Source organism: Rhea americana, unplaced genomic scaffold (genome assembly GCF_003343005.1).
Source record: "Rhea americana isolate MKP2758 unplaced genomic scaffold, rheAme1 scaffold_148, whole genome shotgun sequence".
NCBI classification, from domain to species: Eukaryota; Metazoa; Chordata; class Aves; order Rheiformes; family Rheidae; genus Rhea; species Rhea americana.
The window spans coordinates 2,120,672-2,140,170 of NW_028185572.1; positions in this window are offsets into that span (position 1 = coordinate 2,120,672).

The window sequence follows — 19,499 nt, forward strand, 5'->3', positions numbered from 1 at the left end:
TTGTTGGCCTTTCTGGCTACAARGGCAACTTGATGGTTCATGATTAACTTGTCATCCACCAGCACTCCCAGGTCCTTCTCTGCAGAGCTACTCTCCAAAAGGTCAGTGCCCAGCTTGTGTTGGTGTATGAGGTTATTTCTCCCTAGGTGCAGGACCTTGCACCTATGCAAGTGGCATGGCAATAACATCCGCCAGATTCCTCAGTACCTGTGGGTGCATCCCATCTGGACCCATGGATTTTTGGATGTCTAGCCTGCCCAGAAGGTCTCTAATCCTTTCCTCCTCAACCAAAGGAAAGTCTCCCCTTCTCCAGACTTTCTCCCTCACATCCAGGCTGCAGGATTCCTGGGGGCTGCCTTTAGCAGTAAAGACTGAAGCAAAGAAGRCATTCAGTAATTCTGCCTTCTCTGTAGCTTTCATCACCAGAGCCTCCACCCCATTCAATAGTGGGCCCACATTTTCCCTAGTCTCCCTCTTACTATAGATGTATTTGAAGAAGCCCTTCTTGTTGTCCTTGGCATCTCTTCCCAGATTTCATTCCAAATGGGCCTCGGCCTTCCTCATYACATCCCTCCATACTCTGACGACATTCTTATATTCCTTCCAAGTGGTCTGTCCTCTCTTACACATTCCATGCACTTTTTACYTCTGTCTGAGTTTTGTCAGGAGCTTCTTGCTCATCCATGCCCGTCTCCTGCCCCCTTTGCTGGATTTCTTACACATAGGGATGAACCACTCTTGAGCTTGTAGGAAGTGAAGCTTGACTATTAACCAGCTCTCTTGGACTCCCCTTCCTTCTAGGGACCTGACCCTTGGTATTACTCCAAGTAGGTCCCTGAAGGGGCCAAAGTCCATGCTCCCAAAGTGCAGGGTTGTGATCCTACTTATTCTTAGTCTTACTTACTTCACTGCTAGTCTTATTTAGTCTTCACTACTAAGGGCAGMCCTCGGGAATCCTGCAGCCTGAATGTGAGGGAGATAGTCCAGAGAAAGGAAGACTTTCCTTTGGTTGAGGAGGAAAGGATTAGAGACTTTTTGGGCAGGCAAATCCATGGGCCCACTTGGGATGCACCTGTGGGTACTGAGGGAGTTGGCGAATGTTATTGCCAAGCTGCTCTCCATGATCTTTGAAAGGTCCTGGAGAACCGGAGWGGTGCCTGAGGACTGSAAGAAAGCCAGTGTCACTCCAGTCTTCAAAAAGGGCAAGAAGGAGGACCCAGGCAACTCTAGGYCAGTCAGCCTCACCCCCATCCYTCGAAAGGGGAYGGAACAGCTCATTCTGGATGTCATCTCTGGGCATATGGAGGAGAAGAAAGTGATCAGGAGTAGCCAGCATGGATTCACCAAGGGGAAATCCTGCTTAACCAACCCGATAGCCTTCTATGATGGCATGACTGGCTGGGTAGATGAGGGGAGAGCAGTGGACGTTGTGTACCTTGACTTCAGAAAGGCTTTTGACACTGTCTCCCATAACATCCTCCTAGAGAAGCTCAGCAAGTGTGGGTTAGACAAGTGGCCAGTGAGGTGGCTTGAGAACTGGCTGAAAGGCAGAGCTCAGAGGTGTGTCATCAGTGGTGTGGAGTCCAGTTGGAGGCCTGTGGCTAGTGGTGTCCCCCAGGGCTCAGGACTGGGTCCCACCCTGTTCAACTTCTTCATCARTGACCTGGATGAGGGGACAGAGTGCCTCCTCAGCAAGTTTGCTGATGATCCCAAGCTGGGAGGAGTAGCTGACACACCTGAGGGCTGTGCTGCCATTCAGAGAGACCTGGACAGGCTGGAGAGTTGGGCAGAGAGSAACCTCCTGAGGTTCAACAAGGGCAAGTGCAGAGTCCTGTACCTAGGGAGAAATAGCCCTAGGCACCAGTCCAAGCTGGGGTCTGACCTTGTGGAGAGCAGCTCCGCAGAGAAGGACCTGGGAGTGCTGGTGGATGACAAGTTGACCATGAGCCAGTAATGTGCCCTTGTGGCCAAGAAGGCCAATGGTTTCCTGGGCTGCATTAGGAAGAGTGTTGCCAGCAGGTGGAGGGAGGTGATCCTGCCCCTCTCCTCAGCCCTGGGGAGGCCTCATCTCGAGTCCTGGGTCCAGTTCTGGGCTCCCCAGGACAGCACACACGTGGAGCTAGTGGAGAGAGTCCAGCGTAGGGCTACGAAGGTGATGAGAGGGCTGGAGCACCTGCCCTAKGAGGAACGTCTGCAAGAGCTGGGCCTCTTCAGCGTGGGGAAGAGAAGACTGGGGAGGGGGGACCTGATCAATGTGTACAAGTACCTGAAGGGAGGGTGTCAAGGGGACRGGGACAAACTCTTTTCAGTTGTCCCGTGTGACAGGACAAGAGGCAATGGGCAGAAATTGAAGCACAGGAAGTTCTGCCTGACCGTGAGGGGGAATTTCTTCTGTGTGAGAGTGACGGAGCCCTGGACCAGGTTGCCCAGAGAGGTTGTGGAGTCTCCTTCTCTGGAGATCTTCAAGGCCCGCCTGGCTGCAACCCTGTCTAMCATGCTSTAGGTGCCCCTGCTTGAGCAGGGAGGTTGGCCTAGATGATCTCCAGWGGTCCCTTCCAACTTTACTGATTCTATGATTTATTGCCATGCTTCCTCCACACAGGATCCCGAACTCCACCATCTCATGGTCACTGCAGCCAAGGCTGCCCCCAACCTTCACATCTCCAACCAATCCTTCTTTGTTTGTTACTACCAGGTCTAACAGCATACACCTCCTCATCAATTCCTCTACCACCTGTGTCAAAAAGTTACCATCAATGGTCTGCAGGAGCCTCCTGGATTGTTTGTGCCTAGCTGTATTGTCCTTCCAGCAAGTATCCCAGCAGATATAATGGAAGTCCCCCGTGAGAACTAGAGCCTGTGATCATGAGGCTACTTCCAGCTGTTTGTAGGCAGGTTCATCAACGTCCTCTTCCTGATCAGGTGGCTGTAGTAGACACGCACATCAGTGTAGCCTGGGTTAGCCTGCCCTTTAAACTTTACCCATAACCTCTTGACTGGGTTTTCATCTACCCCTAGACAGTGTTCAACACATTCCAGTTTCTCTCTCATATAAAGAGCGACTCCACCACCTCGCCTTCCTGGCCTGTCTTAACACTAAAAACCACAAAGCCATCCATGACAGCATTCCAGTCTCGTGAGCTATCCCACCATGTCTCTGTGACTGCAGTGAGATCATGGCCCTGTGACCGCACACAGATCTCCAGTTCCTCCTCCTTTTTTTTTTTTTTTTTTTTTTTTTTTTTTTTTTTCATTTCCCCTTTTTTTTTTGTTGCTGTTTGGGTATTTCAGAGAGATAGTTATGCATGCAGGTTTCCCAGGAGGGGTGCCAGAGGATGCCCCATAGCCATGTCTCATATGCACATCCCCAGCTGCGTGCATCCACTGGAGGCATCCCAACTTGAGCCACATTTTGCTGACTACCCTGTCTCTATAACTCCCCCTTTCCCTCATCCTTCCTAGTTTAAAGCCCTCTTTACTAGACTGGCCAACCTATTGGCAAAGACACACATGCCCCACTGAACAAGGCATAGATATACACATTATATACAGTTTAACCTATAAATGACACAATACCCTGTGACCTCTGTCCCTCATGTTATTGAATTCCTATAAAGGATCAGAAGAGTTTTTCTTTATTACAAGAGAGGCATAAATGASAATTACTTCTGCCAGAAGGGCAGGCAGCTTCCCAAAGCCTTGYCCCACTTTCTTCATGTCAGTGGCTGATGCCCCTGCACTCACACTGCATACTGCCAGCCAGTTATCGATGATGCTTTCGGACTGAATGAATAATCAAGAGGGAATTAGCAGGAGGTATATGCTCCAACCTGTATTACTTCTAGATGTTAGATGCTTCTTAAATATAATGTACACCGTAAAAATAAACCAGAATATAAARTATAGTGAAAAACGATGCATCCACCACTTTCTGTAGAGCACTGTGGGTAAACCAAGATACCTATGCGGACACAATAACAGTAACATAGATGAGAGTAAATCAGTTCACCCACTTCGAGAAATATAGAGTTTATTCACCTCTACCTTACACCAGACCAGAAACGTACCCCAAATTGTCTGTCCACCTTTTTTCTTAAACTTATTGTACAAAGAAAACCTCAAATTTGGTAATAAGACCAAACGGACATGCTTCAGTTTGCTGCAACCACAACAGAGACAAAATTATACCGAGGACATCTGATTGTGTCATATCCCGTTAGGAGCATGCAACAGGAGAGAGGCAAACCCCTCTGCTGAASGCTGCAGTGTAGGCATGACCATCATCTGGTGCCCAGGCTGAGGGAAAAAAAAAAAAAAAGTGTTATGCTGGAAGGCAAATACGTAATGATAATTATGATTTCTAAGGAAGTTCTGCTGAATTATAACCCTTACGTGATTTATAGAGACCTAAGATGTTTCCTTCTGGTCAGAAAATTATACTTAGTGCTAAAACGACTTTTTAGATGGCATTTTTTTTTTTAATCATTTTTCCTCCTGAGAAATCCGGGCCTCTTAAATAGCAGATTTTTTGACATATCTGAGTACCTTCTAAAAACTCATTTTCTCAGTATACCTAAATATGCTAAATGTTAATCAGGCCCTCAATCTCAAGAAATGTAATTGGGCATTTTAATCCTGCAAGAATCTCCTAATTCTTACTGAGACAGAAGATTTTACCTCCATGTAGATTTAAATAACACATTGCTGTCCACTGTTCTACTCTTTTCTCTTTGATTTAAACTTTTGGTATAAAGTAAATAAAAGATATAGAACCTTAATTAAAGAAATGTATCTCCTAATATAGTCATTTGCTGTTCTAATTAAAAAAAAATAAGAGCAAATGATTTAAGGCAGCAGCCCATTTCTATCACTGTATAAAATTGCAATTGCTTAGATAACTCTTGACTGCTCTACAGAATTGTACTTCTGGTAAAGATGCAAGAATTGAAGGCTGACATTTTAAAATCCAAATCGTTAGATGCTCTCTTCACTAGCATTTTACCTGACTGCTTTTAATCCCAAAGAGTTGATATATGATAGTTAAGACTAGCACACAATAAATTTCACCCTGAGTGGACGGAGGTGCTGTCAAGTCTTATCATCTTTAGAATGAAGGCAGAAGATCCTGGCACAATTCACTTCTAATTAAATTTTACTCTCCATTGAACACTCTGCTGAAGTTCACAGTTTCTGGCAGAAGAGGAGAGCCTAAGGCTGTAGTGCTATTCTTGACACATCCAGTGGTCCTTCCATATTTCTGTAAACATTCTTGAATCTTATCACCTCGTCAAAACATCAAGCTCTATTCTTAACACTCTAGGGATAAAACGGACATGTTATGKGTTGCTTTTGGAGCCAGCTAAATATTGAGTGTAGAATGAACCTTACTAAAATCAGGACTTAATTGTGTTAAATTATGAATGATGACAAAAGTCTTGAGGACAACTATATAACGTTAAAGATTTACACCTCTCCTCCAACTGTTATATATAGCTGTTTAAAAAATGCATTTTGATCTACTTTTCAAAACTAAAAAAAAATACATCCTATTGAAAGAGGGCAAGAAAACAGTAAACATACTTAAATATGAGATATAAAACAAACAATAATTTATGCAGATTAAAGGAAGGGACAAATAAACATTTACAAAGCCTTCTCCATCAAACTCCTTAGCATTCTCCTCTATTCTGATACCTATGAAAACTAAATTGGAAGTTATCTGTAATTTTTTCTCGCAGTATTTTCTTYACCCTTAAACTATATTGCTGATATCTGTTTTGTTTCACCTGTTATAACTTCACACTTGCATTTTCTTTAGGGCAGGAAATTCTGAAGCTATGGATTTTGTGAAACATCTTGCACAGGATGATACTAAATTCTTGGGTATTGCAAGCAACAAGTCACTAGAAATAGCTGTTACCCATGATAAATTGGTCAGCTTGAACTTGTTTACCCTACAGCAGTGACATGCTGTAACATATGCTCCACCCAGTTTATGAATAAAGTTCAAGCTGACCAATCACAGAATAGCTGAGATTGGAAGGGACCTCTGGAGGTCATCAAAGAAGGGTCCGCTAGGCCCAGGCTCATGTTCACTGGAGTTCTGAATATCTCCAATGATGAAGACTCTGCAAACTCCCTGGGCAACCTCTTCCAGTGTTTGACCATTCCCACTGTAAAAAGGGGGGTTATTATGTTTAAATGGATTTTCCCATACTTTAATTCATGCCCATGGCCTCTTCTCCTTCCACTGACCACCACTGAGAACAGTCCACCTACACTTTCTTTATTCCCCTCACCACACACACTAGACATTTATACACGTTGCAAAGATACCCCAAGACTTTTTTCCTCCGGGCTAATCAGTCTCAGCAATCTTCGCCTCTCCTTGCATGTCACATGCGCCAATCCCTTACGCATCTTCCCACCCTTTCACTGGACTCGCACCAGTATGTCCACGTCTRTACTGCACTGGGGAGCCCAGCACTGCACACAGCACAACAGATGTGTCCTCACCCACGCTGACAAGAGCGCAAGGATCCCCTCCCTCATCCTCCTGGTGATGCCCTGCCTAACGTAGCCCAGGAGGCTGGTGGCCGCCTTTGCTGCAAGGGTGCTTGGTGCGCTTGTGTTCAACTTGCTGTCCACCACGACGCCCAGAGCCTTCTCTGCAAAGCTGCTCTCCAGTCAGTCAGTCAGTCCCCAGCCTGTCCTGGACCTGGCATTTCYCTTTGCTGAACTTCATGAGGTCTTGGTCAGCCCATTTCTCCAGCCTGCAGAGGKCTCTCTGAATGGCGGCACAACCATCTGCTCTACCCACCATTGAACGGTATCGGGGCCATTTTGACCCTTGGTGGACATTGCTAGTGACAGCTGGGTTTCCTGTCACTGATCACAACCCTTTGAGCCTGCCAGCTCAGACGTTTTTTAATCCACCACTTACCTAACCTACCTCATCAGTTTRTGTATGGGGATGCTGCAAGAGAGAGGGTGGAAAGTCTTGCTAAAGTTGAGATAAACAACATCCATTGCTTTCCCCTCATCCACTGTGTTGATCATTTCATTGGAGAAGGCTATCAGGTTGGTCAAGTGTGATTTCCCCTTCATAAATCCATGCTGATAACAACCAATCATCTTTCTGCTTAATAAATTTGAAATGGCTTCCAGGATTATTTGCTCCATCACCTTTCAACTGATCAAGGTTGACAAGCCTCTGTGAATCACTGTTTTTGCCTTTCCTGAAGATAGGAGTGACATTTGTTTTCTTCTAGTCCTTAGGAACATCCCTGATTTCTATGAACTCTCTAAGATTACCAAGTATGTCTTCGCAATGACACCAGCCAGCTCCCTCAGCACTTCCAGGTGCCTACTGTCAGGGTCCGTGGACGTGTGTAGATCCAGTTCATTTAAATATTCCCTAATCTGATCCTTCTCCATCAAGGGCAAATCTTCATAGCTCCAGCCTTCCCATAGATCTTAGGGACTTCGAATTCCTAAAGGCAAATCCTGCTGGTACAGACCAAAAAGAAGAAGGCATTGAGTACCTTTTCCATGTCTTTTGTCACCAGGTCCCCCAGATCATTCAACAGCAGGCCCACATTTTTCTGTTCAGTCTTTTGCTGCTGATATATACCTTCTTGTAGCCCTTCTTGTCCCTCACCAAATTCAACTCCACATGGGGGTCTAGCTGTTGCAAATGGTGATAATGATTCCAAGCTGAATATGAACAAGTTCATATTCTGTGTAAATATAACAGAGAGAATCTATAATATATACTGATTTCTGGAATATATGWGGACATGACTTGGATTCTGGTATAAACATAAGATGTCATTTTCAACAGAAACTGTATTATGGGACAGTATTTACTAAAATATGAAACTTAGTGCTTCTACCATACCTGATGGATTTAAACTACTGAAATTAGCACTCAAGACAATCCTGCAATGCTAAGTAACTTTTCTGAAGTGAGCTAAAAGAAAAATATTCTTCTTATATTTTTTTGTTATTTTAATCTTACTTTGACTAAATTGTCCAAGGCTTTCTGTAAATAGAAAAAACAGAAATATAACTTTGAGTTCTATTTCCAYGTCCAGTCCATGGAATAATGAATTCTATGGATGAACAACTTAGAAGAAGGTGATTTTGGACATTKATTTGGTCTTTGAGAGAGAGATTTTATCAGCTGATTTTGAAAACGTGATCATTTTTGCCTATAGGTGTTTCTCTATAGCAAGGGTAGAAGATCGTCACCTCCAAGGCAGTGACGATCAGCCTATTCAACAAAAGTAAATATTGGTCTCAGCTTCTTCATGACTTCTCTTTTGTCAATGGTGAATCTATATACATTGTAACAAATGAAGATTCTCAGCAGAATGGCATGCGAGATAGCGAGTTAGCATTTTTTTTGTAAGTCAAAAGCAAACCTGTAAATTGGCAAGGTGTTAGTAAAACTCAGTTATGTCTCTTTGGACATTTAATCTGTCAAAAAATATAAAGAGTAAACTGRTTAAATAAAACATTGCAAGGTTCTAAATCTTACCTACTACTCATTTTTTCTTACTGTTTTCTTCTTTGGTATTGCAGATCTGATGTGGAAAGTTGTCACAACTTGCTCTGCTAGAGGCCACTAAGAAGTTACTATCACCAGAGAAAGAGAAGACTAGAGGGACTTGCTAGGACTTGYTGTTCCCCATTTCACTCTCTCTCAAAGATATTTGTGGGAAGGAAAAGTTTGTGCAAGAAAATCTCCTGTTAACAATGCCTGAAGCTACCAAGCCAGCCAACCAGACTATTCAGACATTCGCAGTCCTTAGCAAGGTAAGAGCAGTGATCACAGCTTTCCACCTGTTTTCCCTTTAATGGTGACATTTCTCTAACTGTGAGCAGAGGTGAGTATGGAGGAATAATCCTGTGGATGAAATGGCTGGGGTAGATGAAATGGCTGCCCTAGGCACACTAATTCTAAGAATATTTTAAACAGTTTGTCATTAGGTTTCTTTCCTCTTAACCTATTATATAGCCACATTTGTCTGCAACTATCTTCTGATTTTTACCATCAAAATACATTATTAATCTCCGTTACAAATCTGCAGCTTGCCTCGCTAGATCAAATGCCTTGGGACATGACRCCAATATCAGTCAAGAATATTTTACTCATAAGACTGATATTGTCCAGAGATTAAGTCTCAGGAAGAAGCCACTGGTTTACCCACCTTGAATACACAAGTTGGAGGAAAAAGTAGTTTTCCATTTCCAAGAAAACAGGCATTCTCAGTATCAGACGTGCAGTATTTATCACAAGGGAAAATAAATCAACATCCARCAGACAGTCTTTTTGGGGGTTAAATCTCTTCTCGTTTTACATTGGTAATATAAAAATAATCATTACACYGTAGCTTGTGACCTCCTCACTCCCAATATTTTAAGTTAATGCACTGTGTGACCAATGAGTTTGTAACTAATTTAAATTCATTGTAGAAACACACCACAATTTGCTTTATTTTGAGTTAAATCCTGCCAGATGCAGAGGATTCTTAATTCCATTGACGCCAATAGGACTCAAAGACAACTCAGTGTTTGGCACCAAGCATTTGAATGCCAAACAGTGAACTCTGCCTCTGGCACTACACATTCAAATGTATTTTCTCCAAGGGTATCATTAATGCTGACACAGAGAGCCAGCAATTGGCCCATGTACCTCTAAAGCTACATTTTAATGATTTGACCATCCTCCCAGGTGCCAAGTTCCTTTTACAGGAACCGGTTCTACAAATCAGCATGCTCAACTAGTGATCCAAGGGACATCAGACACCGGCTGGATTTGTTCAGAATTAAGCCACAAAGCTGAAGATCTTTTCTTAAAAATGCTCAGCAATGTACATTCATCCACACACCATCTGCTTTCAAAATTTGGGCTGTATAAGAGGGCCATCCCAGAGAAAAAATCCTTGATCCAAAAATGTCTTGCTAAGTTAGCTATTAAAGGTGCATGCACAAACAAAATGATGTGGTAAGAGCGTGACGTTAATAATAGAAGAAGACATTTTCTCCCATCCCAAGAAAATTTGTAAGATTAGAAGATCCCCACATTCTGTGGAGCGCAGATCTTTTTAAATGTCATTAGATAATTGAGACAGAATTATTACCCCTAAAGCAGCCCAACAATTTAACACCTCACTTTGCATAATCCAGGAAATGATATTAACCACCAAGCTATAGGGTTAGTATATATTTAACCTAACAAGGATGTGGTTGCACAAATAATCCCTATAGCCTTCCCCTATAGGAGAGGGAGCTTAATTGACAAACAGGGTTTTTATCCCACCTTATTGTCAGGTAGGAGACCTAGCTGCAAGTACAGGCAAAGCAGCACTTTGTAATGAAAATCCGTTTCATGGAAGGATGCTCTAACCTAAGTCTTGGGACTGTATAAGAAGAAAAGGGGTATTTCTACAGTAAATTAGATAAAACATACCAACTCACATACAGCTAAATGTGCTGTAGAGAAAGTAGGCTCTAGATTTAACACAAACTGGCGATGACTTTACAGAGCAATGGAGTTTACCTTTATTTTCTAGCTTATTAAACTGTAAAAGTTTCCATTAGGTCTAGGAGAACAGAGACAATAACACAGATTTTTCGCTACTAAAGATCAAAGTATTTTGAAAGGASAGAGCTAAATCTATTAAAACAAAACTTGGGGAAACCTTAGTTTTGAAAACTTATCAACTGTCTAAATCCCTTGTACAATAAGCTGTCTTTCTGAATGCAGTATTTCCTCTAAATATTCTTGTCTAGATATTACTGGTTCATTCTTTAAATCAAATTCATTTTCTTGATTTTTGTTTGGAGGAAGGAGCATTTAAACTACATAATGAACAGTATTATTTTTGGAACATTTTGTTATCGTAGACAGTTGATTTTATAAATTGTCACATCTCAAACTCTAAACAAGTGTACAGTTTTGCTTGTCATTGCTGCTAAATTTAACTTCAGCTCTCCAGAGATTAAATACAGATTCATTAAGCTGCTGCATGGTTTTATCCATTCTCATGTTCCTGAAAGATTTCTAATTTATTACAAAGAAAACTTAGCTAATTGTTAATTAGAAAGTGCATATAAATGTGATAAGATTTAATTAACACGGACAAATGCAACTCAAACCCTTAATAAAATGATTTAGTTGCTCTTTCTTTTTTCTTTCTTTCTTTCTTTTTTTTTTTTTTTTTTTTTTTTTTTTTTTTTTGATTTCTTGAAAAAAAAGTTGTAGTCTAGATTTGCCTACTTATTGTCCCAGCTACCATGGGGAGTTTGACCTTCAGACACCATCATTCAAAGTAGTGGGAAGAAAAAAACTCTCACAATATAATAGAAAATCTATGAAGTCTGTACATTCAAATTTRCTGGAAAATCTTCAGTGGAAAAGTTTTCCATCAGAAACTGCTCTTTCAATAAGAAAAACATTTTAAGAGGAAAGCAAGTCAATCTGTATAAAATACCTCACAGAACAAAAAAAAACCCAAACTTTTTGTCTTGGAAAAGTTGAAAATAAACTTTTCAAATAAAATGTTCATTTTCAAATTCATTTTACTTTAGATTACTTTTGTTGCATAGGTCATATCCTGATACAGCAGTAGTCACACTCACAGAATCTCTGTCAAGTCAATATCAAATTATGTTCTCTGCTCCCATTGACCTCTTTGTATATTCAGGAACATGAAGCATCAGGATATAAAATAAAGCAGAGTAGGCAACAGGATGTTAAATTTGGGAACTCAGCACTCCAGCTTACATTTCTAGTAAATTCTGCTTGTAATGTGCAGTTAAGGCCCAATTGATGGGTAAAGAAGGTAGCATTAAAAACAAATTATCATTTAAGTTAAGGCCTCAGAATTCACAATTATATTTCAGCATAGGATTGAAGCTTAAATAAACTCCCATGAAAACTGAGAAACAGCAAAAAAGATAAGAATTCCTCATAAAAGTGGAAGACTTGAAAGGCTTCAGATTGATGGATGCAATAAAATGAAAACTTCCTTTTCCCACACTGTTTAAATAAAAATTACCTATTTCTCCTGGCAGCCTSAGATGATATTCTAGGAAGAAGCATATTTTTTTTCTGTAACAGGGTTCCTGAAAAATAATGACATATGAAGGAGTTATTGTAAAGTCTCTCAGAGTCTTTCACAAGATTTCTTCTCTCAAGGAAAGTTCTGATGGTGAAACTTTTACCCGAAGTTACATAGTACTGAATTTTCTTGTGTCTACCACTTAATAATTGTGAGGTGTGTCTAAGCTCTCCTTTTTCAGGTAAAGACTGAAAATAAATATTCTACTCACTGACAGTGTATTTGGATAAATGCTGCAAGCCAAACATTAAAACTGACACTGTATTGCTCATCTATAAAACTTTTCTTTTTAAAAAAAAAAAAAAGAAAAAAAAAAAAGAAAGGGATTGTTATGACTACTGAAATAACTGCAAAAATAAATACAGCATCTAAGTCTCAAGACTCAGTACATATCAAGCRGTCCTATGAGATAAGATAACATCTGCTGTTCTATGGTACGTGCTGTGGCAGAAAAGCAACAGGAAAGAAGAGATTAACGTGAAATAGCAGTAGAGACCCAGGTCTCAAAAAACAGATATACTTTTCTGGGTTTGGAGGAATGGCATTTGTTCCTTGGAGATGGGCACTGGTCCTAGAAACAGCTTTGAAATCCATAGATTCTGCCAATAATGCAGCAAGAGCGTGCTTTCGCTGGTCAGTCCCAGAGATAAAAAACATTCTGCTAATGATATATAGCCTTAGGGGGAGGACAAAAGCCAAAATGTGGGCTGGATCTCAAAACATTTCYGCAAAGCAGGAGTTACAATATTTCAATTCCTTGCTCTGTAAACTCTGCTACCTGTCCATATTCAGATAGTTCTCTTGAAAAAGAGACCAGACATCATGTCCAGGCATGACATCAGAACTCATTTCTAACAGATTCAGCAAAACCATGCAGACATCAGTTACTTTGGGGTATGTACACCATCACAGGCTCCAAGTGCTTCACAATATTGCTATTGTCATCCTGCAGGCAGGGAAAGATGRGACTTGTACAGGTTTTGGGGACCTCATTCTGGGCCTTGGGTATGAGAAACTGTCCTTTCCATTTAACCAAAATATCAGACATATCATAACTACAAATGTAATGTGATTAACATTGTGTTCTTGCCTAGTGTAGTCAGGGTATCAGCTGCAAATTAGGATAGTAAAGTATCCAGCAAAGCTCTTGCTCTCTCTTTCTCATACGCTCTTAAATATATAGATATATGAATATATCAGCCTGCAAATCTYCATAAATTATAATAAAAAGGCAGAATTCAACTGCAAGAAATAGAACATTCACCATTTACYGTTGTTCACATGTCTAGAAAAGCCATGCTGAGTTACCACCCTAATAACTGGTATGACTTTGAACATCATAATACAAAACATCTGGGTCCACTCCCACAGTGACCAATGAAAGCTAATTTTCTACAGCCAGAACAAATTATCATCTTCAAGGATGACAGCATCTGTCTCGGTGATGCATAAACATGTCTTCCCCTTTGGCCTTAGAGAAGATGCATCTAAGCAAGGGACCAGAAGCAGGGGTATTATACCAAGAACACCCCCTTATGGAAAGCCAGCTGTTAGCTATTTATCTTTGTATGGCCGATGAGCCTTTATCCGACATACAGCTGTTGCTTCCTTTCCTCCTTATTAGCTACACCTGCTTCAAGCATATGAGGGTGATTGTTAAATGCCTTTCCCAGTATTTAAAGTTTTAAACCTGTTCTTAGTTCTCCCTTGTTCTCATAGGTTGTAGTTTAGATGGTCCTAATTTATCTCCGTGATTAAAAAAAAAATAAAAAAAAAAAGCAAGGCTTGTTTTTATTTTCACAGAGTTGAATCAATAGTATATTCCTTGTTTTTTAAAGTATTACAAACCCCRTCAAGACAGCTATTTTCTCTCATCCATCTGTGAATTCTTAACGCAGCTGTAACATTAYGTGACCTCAAAATTTTTACTGAGGCTGAAATTTCCCGGAGGAAACGTGTGTTCCCAAGCATATATCACAAGATTCTTCCTCTTTACATAGAATCATAGAATCAGTAAGGTTGGAAGGGACCTCTGGAGATCATCTAGKCCAACCTCCCTGCTCAGCAGGATCACCTAGAGCATGTTAGACAGGGTTGCAGCCAGGCGGGCCTTGAAGATCTCCAGAGAAGGAGACGCCACAACCTCTTGGGGCAACCTGGTCCGGGGCTCCGTCACTCTCACAGGGAACAAATTCCCCCTCACGCTCAGGCAAAACCTCCTGTGCTTAAATTTCTGCCCATTGCCTCTTGTCCTGTCCCATGGGACAACTGAAAACAGTTTGTCCCTGTCCCCTTGACACCCTCCCTTCAGGTACTTATACACATTGATCAGATCCCCCCTCAGGCTTCTCTTCCCCACGCTGAAGAGGCCCAGATCTCACAGCCGTTCCTCATAGGGCAGGTGCTCCAGCCCTCTGAGCATCTTTGTAGCCCTACGCTGGACTCTCTCCAATAGCTCCATGTGTGTCTTGTCCTGGGGAGCCCAGAACTGGACCCAGGACTCGAGATGAGGCCTCCCCAGGGCTGAGGAGAGGGGCAGGATCACCTCCCTCCACCTGCTGGCAACACTCTTCCTGATGCAGCCCAGGAGACCATTGGCCTTCCCGGCCACAAGGGCACATTGCTGCCTCATGGTCAACTTGTCATCCACCAGCACTCCCAGGTCCTTCTCTGCAGAGCTGCTTTCCACAAGGTCAGACCCCAGCGTGGACTGGTGCCTGGGGTTATTTTTTCCTAGACCCTGCATTTGCCCTTGTTGAACCTCAGGAGGTTCCTCTCTGCCCAGCTTTCCAGCCTGTCCAGATCTCTTTGAATGGCAGCACAGCCCTGTGGTGTGTCAGCCACTCCTCCCAGCTTGGGATCATCAGCAAACTTGCTGAGGAGGCACTCTGTCCCCTCATCCAGGTTGTTGATGAAGAAGTTGAACAGGATGGGACCCAGTAGTGAGCCCTGGGGGACACCACTAGCCACAGGCCTCCAACTAGACTCCACATCACTGCCTACCCTCTGAGCTCTGCCTTTCAGCCAGTTCTCAAGCCACCTCACTGGCCACTCGTCTAACCCACACTTCCTGAGCTTCTCCAGCAGGATGTTATGGGAGACAGTGTCAAAAGCCTTTCTGAAGTCAAGGTACACAACGTCCACTGCTCTCCCCTCATCTACCCAATCAGCCATTCCATCATAGAAGGCTATCAGATTGGTTAAGCAGGATTTCCCCTTGGTGAATCCATGCTGGCTATTCCTGATCACCTTCTTTTCCTCCATATGTCTGGAGATGACATCCCGAATGAGCTGTTCCATCCCCTTTCCAGGGATGGAGGTGAGGCTGACCGGCCTAGAGTTGCCTGGGTCCTCCTTCTTGCCCTTTTTGAAGACTGGAGTGACATTGGCTTTCTTGCAGTCCTCAGGCACCTCTCCTGTTCTCCAGGACCTTTTTAAGATGATGGAGAGTGGTCAGGCAACAATATCCACCAGTTTCCTCAGTACCCATGGGTGCATCCCATCCGGGACCACGGATTTTTGGATGTCTAGCCTGCCCAGAAGGTCTCTAATCCTTTCCTCCTCAACCAAAGGAAAGTCTCCCCTTCTCCAGAGTTTCTCCCCCATGTCCATGCTACAGGATTCCCGAGGGCTGCCCTTAGCAGTGAAGACTGAAGCAAAGAAGGCATTCAGTAATTCTGCCTTCTCTGTAGCCTTCATCACCAGAGCCTCCACCCCATTCAATAGGGGGCCCACATTTTCCCTAGTCTTCCTCTTACTACTGATGTATTTGAAGAAGCCCTTCTTGTTGTCCTTGACATCTCTTGCCAGATTTCATTCCAAATGGGCCTTAGCTTTCCTCGTCACATCCCTGGGTRCTCTGACTGCATTCCTATAATTTTCCCAAGTAGCCTGTCCCCTCTTCCACAGTCTGTGTATTTTCTTCTTCTGTCTGAATTTGGCCAAGAGCTCCTTGCTCACCCATGCAGGTCTCCTGCTCCCTTTGCTGCACTTCTTACTCACAGAGATGCACCACTCTTGAGCTTGGAGGAAGTGATGATTGAATACATAGGACTCAGCTAAACATTTAGTGGCCAATAAACTCATTTTTTGCCTTCAGATAACAGCATTGTTCTAGGAAGTGTGAAGGCAGATGGAGTATACTAGCTACCCACCCACACATCGTCCTGTGGATACGTTAAGTCTCCACACTTATTCCCTTCATCCCCTTCCTCATAAATATTCTTAAGTCCACACTCTGAACACTCATTATCATTTATTAAACCTTCTTATGGAGCACCCAAAGGCCCCATCCAAAACTAAAATCTCCTTTTCTAGGTATTATAAAAATATATAGTAAGACATTGCAAGCTAAACAGACTGGAGCTGAGAATGGGCAGAGCTGGAAATAGACCACAGGTGTCCCAGATTGCTACTCAGGGCCCTTTTTGTTGTCCCAGCTCCTAAATGGTTCATTCACAGTTGTTGTAACATTTACACCTCAAGCCACAGAAGCACACCTGGAAAAACTGCCTCTTAGTTTCCTAAAGTCCTGAAACACAGCTGCAGATCCACTTTGTTCAACTTTTGAGAGTTGTCTCCTGACTGTATCAGCAACAACATCTGAAATTCCATACAATATATGTAATGGTTGGCTGGTACACTGAGAGTAAGCACCAAGATGGTCAAAACTCATACAATAAGAAAGCTTCTTTTAGCTTGATAAGCTAGCAGACTAGCAAAAGCAGTCCCTGAAAGCAGTTGAGGTTTGCTAGGCGTATATACATCTAGCCTATTCACAAGCAGGGGTGAGTGTATGAGGAGCACAGAGCAACTGGAAACTGAATCTCCTGGGTCTTACGTCCTTGCATGTTTTGGTGGGAGCACAAGTCAGAGCATGTCTTTCGTTTGCCATGCAGAGCAGCAGCCGTGCCTACGCAGTGCAGCTGCAAGAGAGCAGCTCTCAGGCTGGGAGATCCCAAAAGCTTCAAGACTGCCCCTGTCTCTTGCTGACTTCATCTATCAAGCAGTGATTTCTGTGGTGCACAGGAAAAAGCGTGGAATGATAATTGCAAATCATTCCAATAGATAAGCAGGCCAAATAAAGTAGTGTCTGGTRATTCATCTACCCCACTTCTTGGAATTAAAAGGGCTTTCTTGTAGATTGAGAATAAATTAATCATGAATCTATAAACCAGAGAACACTGGTAAACTCAAAGAGAGTAACGAGTACATGACAGGAAGCAGAGCATATCATATGCAAGGATGTATTTGCTCATTAAGCGCTACACATAAATATGCAACCTTCTATTCTGAAGGACGTGAAAGATGGGCTGTAGGTGGAGAAGAGTAAAGAGTAACAAACAAATATTTGCTCTTATTCAGACACCCACACTCTTTCWTTCAAAAACAGATGCATGTAGACAGAGAAATAAACCCAAAATGGGGGCAGAGGCATATACACACTTTATTCACAAAGATTTAAATAGGAATGTTTGGCCCTTTGGGAAATGAAGGTTGTCAGAAATTCTCCATCTAATTGGGAAAGGGGTTTCAGCAGCAATTCAATAATTTGATACAATTTACATTTTTTTTCTCCAAGAATGGAGAAAGGGTATGGAGGGGGTATTTTTAAATGYGTAGGGGGATTTCTTTTCTAGGAGAAACTAGTGTTCTGCATTCACGATACACTCACTGATCCCTGTTGAAGACAGTCACGGTCAAGGAAAGGAACCTGCTTTCCTTCAGGAAATGAAATAAAGGCTTTTATAGAGGATACTAATATTTTCCCCAAATGGAGCTTTTTGTTCCTTTTTTTTTTTTTTTTTCCCTACAGGCCTTTCCAGTGTCACCTAGGTGCAATGCTGTAGAGGTCCTGGAGCTTCTTGTGCTCTTTGGCCACACACTAATATTGATTTCACAGGCTTTATTATGAACTCTATTGGTTCTTTCTGATCATCTCATGTACACTGATTCTTAGTACTAGGTCTGCTTTTACTTGCTGACTTCTAAATGACTTCTTATGGGGAGACTGGGGCTTCTACAGCGAGTTCATCCTTATTCCCAAGAAAAGCTGTTCTGCTTCTTTGTACACCATCTGTGGAGGGCTGCGTTCTTGGCTATCTAATCTGAAGCAGGCATCATTTTAAAATCTGATGTAGGATTGAGTGACAATCAGCTAATGAGCTACCTCCTCTAGGGTCTTTGCTCATCTCTCCAGAGCCACAGCAGTGTAATAGGTTTCAGAAGGTGGTTATGAAATCATTTGCTGTTCTACCCTGCTCTCACTCGTACAAATGAAAATCTTGCTGTACTGTAACATAAAATGCCTATCAAAATTTGGTCCCCTTTTTGAAGAGCTGTGCAGTTTCTGGAAAATAAAATGGCCCTGCTGTATTGTATGGGGTAAAGTATGTTTTCCTTCTTACTGTTAATTTAAATTAAAAGCCTAATAGACAGTCATGATTCTGTTTTCTCAGAGTATCCATCTCTCTCAGTGCTAGAGTTCAAAATGTGATGGCAGAGTTATTTAGAAAAGGCATGTAAGATGTAGCTATTTTCTAGAGTTTCGTTATACCTCTCCACCTCCCTTTTCTAAAAGTAGGTTGTTTTAGTATAAAATACAGCATTTTTAAAACAGAAAATTATTAATGCCATGGCAAACCTAAAACCAGCTTCAGTTTCTCTTACTCTCTCCCTCTTTTCAAGCTTTGATAAGTAGTGAACTCACCTCAGCATATCTTTTAAAGTTCCCTCCATTTTTTTCCTCTTGATGTGATCTCCTCTAGCCTCTAGCAGATTTACCTTTCAGGGACTTTTTGTTTATTTGTTCAGGAGAGTTGAGGTTTTTTTTATTTTAAATATTACGTGAAAATTACAAAAGACCAACATCTGAGTGAAGGTAACCTTGCCTTTATTTCTCGCTTGAATATTCCTCCCACTTTGCTCTGTGTACACCACTGTCCATATGCAATTAGCATCCTCATGCTTGCAAATGTTCCTGTCTTTAAAGCCCCCTTTGATGGCTATCACAATAAGCTATTTTGAACCTCTGTCCTCCTTTTTCTCTCTCAAATTCTTGGTCCTTGCTATGCCAGACCAYATCTTAACAGTCTTCTAGGATTCAGGCCAGCTCCCAGACAACCTTCTGGAAGCTGTAGTAGTCCCTTAATGACTAAATAGAGACAAGAAACGTTATTCCATAATAGCCAAATGCGCATCTCAGTGCTATTTAGAAAAAAAAAGGAAAAACACAAATGATAAAATATTTCGCTTGGTCTCTGAGCTCTTTTAACCATATACATGGTGACTGCACTCACTGGACCAACTAGATCATACTGAAAGCTATAGAATTGTTATGAAGAGATTGAAAAATAATCTTAGAAGTAT